Below are 5,186 nucleotides of genomic sequence, written 5' to 3' on the forward strand. Positions count from 1 at the left end.
ATATACCCCTGAGCCACCACCGCCCTAGATATATAGTTATGTTACCTTCATGAACTCAATGCAAATACATTGAACATAAAACTAGATAGCTAATAATAATAGAAAGAAAGCTAATAATAGCTGAAGTCAATGACATATCAGTATATTGTGATATGAACGTGATGGTGACGGTGGGGGCGCCGCACGCTGCCCATGTATGATACAGTCTATATACTTTTCCTCCCATTCTCTCACCTCATCCCTCCACATGGGCTCCGTATCCCTGTTCCAACAGCGTCAGGGTGAGGGTCCTCCTCCTCCGGCAGGGGGGGAGGAGGAGGGGGGGTGGGGGGTTGCGGCTGTCCGTGTCCATGCCTGACAGGAGCTGGGAGAGAGAGAGGGAGAGAGAGAGTTAGAGAGAGAGAGAGGGGCCGGGGGCTTTGCGCCCTGTCCAAGCAGGGGCCCCCGCACCCGGCCTGGCCCGTCACTCCTGATTAGCCCTCGTCCTGCACAGAGCCCGGGGAGCCACGCAGGGCTCTCTGGAAGCCATTACTCAGCCCCGTGTGAGTGAGAGGAGCCCCCCCCCCCGGACCCCTCCCCCCCCCCCCCCCCCCCCACCCTCTCACTGGACCCCGCTACCCCCCCCCCCCCCACACACACACACACACACACACTGCACACACCCCCTCCGACTCCACTTAATCATTCACAGCTGAGGAGCAGCGAGGAACGGGGAGGGGGGGAGGACGAGGAGAAAGAGGAGGGAAGAGTGAGGGCTCAATCAGCAACAAGTGCGATTGATTCCACTTACACACACGCACACGTGCACACGTACACACACACACGTGCGTGTGTGTGTGTGTACGCGAGGTATTTCTCCCATGTATATACGGCATTGGTATATGGAAAAGTGCACGGCGCACGCGCGCATGTACACATGAAAACATATACATGGCAACCCCTCCGCCCCCCCACGGTGAGGTGCCATGTTCTGCGAGAGAGGAAAAACTCTGCCTCACAGGAACAGGAAATGAAGGAGTACATAGGCACACACATATACAGGCTATGCCTTGTGTCACCGGCGTATACCAGACGGCAAACGCGCGCACGTGCACGTGCACAGCGCACGCACGCACGCACGCACAGCTGGAGATTGTTAAAGTGGAGAGACTGCTGGGCCTGCTTGTCTTTGTCAGAACTCTGATGTCACATCGGAGTTGATGGCTAAGACACTGGTTGGTGTGTGTGTGCGTGCATGCATTTGTGAGTTCCCTTCGGTAGGCATATGTCTGAGTGAGTGCGTGCATGTGAGTGGGTGTGGTTATATAGTGTGAGTGACTCTAAGGTCCAGATGACATTGATTGGGGGTGACGTGCGGACCCCGAGCCGCCTTGTTTTTCCCAGAATCCTTCTCTTCCGCTATAGCTAGCTATCCACGGTGCCTGCTGGGTGGGCACATAAGTCACAGAGAAGAAACACAAGCCTGCATCAAACACACACTAATCAGCACAGGCCTCTCAGAGACGCACGCACACACACACACGCGCACGCGCGCACGCACACACATGCACAAGCACACACAGACAGACAGACAATCTGACAAAGAAAGCACGGTCAACATATGGCTCGTTGCAAAGAACAGTTGGTCCAAATTTGCGAGGACAGAACTCAATTACAGTCACTGTTTGAGTCGATTAGGAAATCAAAGTGTTTCCAATATTGGGACGTTTGTCGTATGAGGGAAACATCTCTCAAATGGCTGGAGATTTTTGGCCATAGTATGTAATTATAGCATCATAAGAAAGCCCATGGACAGAAAAATGTGGCAGTTGTGATGACTTAAAAGTGGGAGAGATCAGATAAGCATGAGCCCTTGTCAACAAAACAATAAGAGAGTGCAAAGAAAACAATGTAATGCCTCTTAAGAAAACATCAAACCCAGCATCAACCAGGCAGCATCTGTCCAGGATGTATATGTATGTACGTATGTTCTGTATACTAGAGTTTTGGGCCGCGTATAACCTCTAGGCCGGCACATGGAGAAGGCTACAATATCGGCGGTAAGACTATTGTATATCTGATTTTGACATGGCGTAGTTATAGGACGATCCAGAGCTGGGGACCATAGAGAAGAAGGCCAAAGACAGATGCAAGTGGAGAAACGTTGTTGTTGCCCTATATATGCCCCAGCCGGCGCAATGGGGGTAAGTAAGTAAGCATAGAATGTATCAAACCTTGCCCATTTTGACCTGAGATCAGATTCTAAAAATATGTCTTCTACATCCTGACAGTTTTCTGAAAAAGCTGCATGTGTTTCAGTTGTTCTTCGATTTTTTCAAAAATAGCAGACTGCAATGTAGAAATACTCCGTTACAAGTAAGCATCAAAGAAGCATCAAAAATGTACTGTAAAAGTAGAAAGTACTAAAAGTTTTGTACAAAAATCTTTTGAAAATAGCAGATCTACAAGCTCATGCAAGAGCGTCGCATCGCAAACGTATTGTGAGCTATTTTCAAATGGCCGAAATGTGTATATAGGGTGGAAGTGGTTAATAATAATAATAATAATAATAATAATAATAATAATAATAATAATAATAATAATAATAATAATAATAATAATAATAATAATAATAATAATAATCAAAAAGGGTATCTTTGAAAAACAAACACTTGCCAAAATGTTGCTCCTTATTAGGTCGACGTTTCGGTTGATTATAGACCTTCATCGGGACACACAAGTAATAATAATCAAAATCTACAAAGTATATATAGTTTTCAAATAAATGTAGTGGAGTATAAAAGTACAACATTTGCCTCTGAAATGCAGTAGAAGTAGAAGTAAAAGTACTGGAAATTGGGAAAGTACAAATACCTCAAAATTAGTATACTTCAAAGCAAAGCAAAGTTACTATATTTACCCGCAGGGTAACTGGACTATAAGCTCAAGAACTTGTTTACAGCCATGGCCCCTGCTCACATAGAACATGCCATGGTATAGGGGTTCAATGCCTTGCTCAAGGGCACTTCAGCGGTGGTAATTTTAACGTGGTGCCGGTCCGGGGATATACGAACTATAGCGACCTTTTCCGATATCAAGACCGCTCCGCAAACCGTTCGGCCACCGCTGCCCCTGTAATTAAGTAGCGTATACAGTACGTAAGTATAAATGTAGTTACTTTACGCCAATGCCTGTACGTAGTGCGTGTGTGTGTGTACACAGCGTGTCAATCCACTCCGTTTACATAACTCCGTTTACATGTAAGACCCCCGCACCCCGCGGAGTAGGAGGAGGAGGAGGACGGGGGACGGGGGGGGATCGAGGGCCTTGCATCGTTCTGACGTTTCTTGAGAGCCTCGTTTCCTGAATCCTTGACGAGCTTCTCCGCACAGAAAAGCCTAGTTCCTCTCTCTCCTCCTCCAACCGAGCCCTCTGATTCACTGCAGCAGATACAAATAAACACCCGACGCCACGTTTGGCCAAGCAAATCAGCGCTGTTGAATGATTCAATCCCCGTCGTTTATTATGGTTTTTTACCCCATCAGCGCCACGCATTCTGAGCGCTGCCCGGAGCATGAACAGACGCGCAAAAAAAAAGAGAGAGGCCGGGAGGGGTAGGGGGGGGGAACGGAAAAGATCCAAGCACTTTTGCTTAAGTTTTAGCGTGTTTTCCCCCCTCTCTCCCTCCATTTTTTTTCTTCCCTTTTTCTTTCCCCACATACTCAATGAGTCCTTTTGTTCTATATATACCGGAAAGGAACTTATATGGTTTGGTTGTATTTATTTATTTGACATTCGACGATAAACACAAACAATGCCTTATTATAGCATGATTACGGAAATTATAATTGAACAACAAACACTCACACGCATGCACCCATTCCCAGAGTCACGCAGTGTGCAAATAAACACTAGAACTGCGGCGACCTGCGTGACATATAGAAAGAGGCACGCACACGCAAACACACACACACACACACACACACACACACTGACGCGCACGCACACACACACACGGACGCACTACTGGTCAGGACTCTCATACAGCATATATGTGCCGTTCCTCGCTGTCTGTCCACTGTGTCCAGTGATCCAGTCCTCGAGAACAGAGTGGGCTTATGTGTGTGTGTGTGTGTGTGTGTGTGTGTCCATTTTATTATTCTCCGACACTGTCCCAGGTCCCCAGCTGTGCCTTGGCGGCTGTCAGTGAGATATTTTGGGGGGGGGGAGCCAAACCGGGGTGTAATAGCGCGGGGGCGACAGGAAGGTTTAAGGTGTTGTAATCAAAACTCTATTCCCCTATTCCCCCGCTGGAGTCGTTGGGAACGCCGCACATTCCCCACTAATTGGCCCGGCGAGTCACGCGGAGGCAGCCAGGGACACTGTCTGACTGGGAAAAACCCCCGAGAGAGAGAGAGAGAGGGAGAGGGAGAGAGAGAGAGAGAGAGAGAGGGAGAGAGTGTGGGAGACGGAGAGAGAGAGGGAGAGAGAGAGAGAGAGAGAGAGTGGGAGACGGAGAGAGAGAGGGAGAGAGAGAGAGAGGGAGAGAGTGTGGGAGACGGAGAGAGAGAGGGAGAGAGAGAGAGAGAGAGAGAGAGAGAGAGTGAGACATACAGTACAGACAGACAGGTGTTTCATTCTTTTCCAATTTGTGACTATAAGCAGAGGTTGAACTTGAACTTTTAGGCTTCTAATATCCTGTCTGTCAAACGAGACGAGGGTTTAGTACTTTAATAGAGTTTTACATAATAGTGATAAAAAATCCTTCATTCCTAATGCCATTTAGGCACTATAAATGATACCATGTCTCGCTAGATTTGTTTTTTTTATGTATTTGCCACTGTTGTCCTGCATTTTTGCCATGAAACTAATTGTGTAAGTGCTTTATTTGTATAGCACCTTTTAAGAACCAGTCACAAAGTGCTTTAACAGAAAAACACACATAAAAGGAGGCACACAATAGAATAAAATACATTGTCAATAATGCACAAACAACAGAAGAAACCAATAAATAAATAAATCACAAATCACATGGGTATAGGGGGTTGATTGAATGCAGCTTTGTAAAAATGAATCTTTAGGAGTGATTTAAGCCTGATCTCTAGGCCGGGATAGGGCATTCCAGAGAGAGAGACGGTGCACGGATAGCGAATGCCCGGCGGTCGCCTAAATACAGTTTATTTGCAGCCTGATTCTATTGACAGGAG

At 47.1% G+C, this 5,186-nt stretch overlaps 1 long non-coding RNA gene across 1 annotated transcript in view; it reads right to left on the minus strand.

The window, feature by feature from the left end:
- LOC308331453 overlaps positions 1-351 on the minus strand; it is a 37,582-nt gene extending 37,231 nt beyond the window's left edge. The window contains exon 1 of the long non-coding RNA XR_013965607.1: positions 235-351. This is a non-coding gene — a long non-coding RNA (uncharacterized lncRNA). The remainder of the gene's footprint in view (positions 1-234) is intronic.
- Positions 352-5,186: the final 4,835 nt, after the last annotated feature.

The sequence above is a fragment of the Protomyctophum bolini genome, assembly GCF_963924005.1.
Source record: "Protomyctophum bolini genome assembly, chromosome: 17".
Taxonomy (NCBI): Eukaryota; Metazoa; Chordata; class Actinopteri; order Myctophiformes; family Myctophidae; genus Protomyctophum; species Protomyctophum bolini.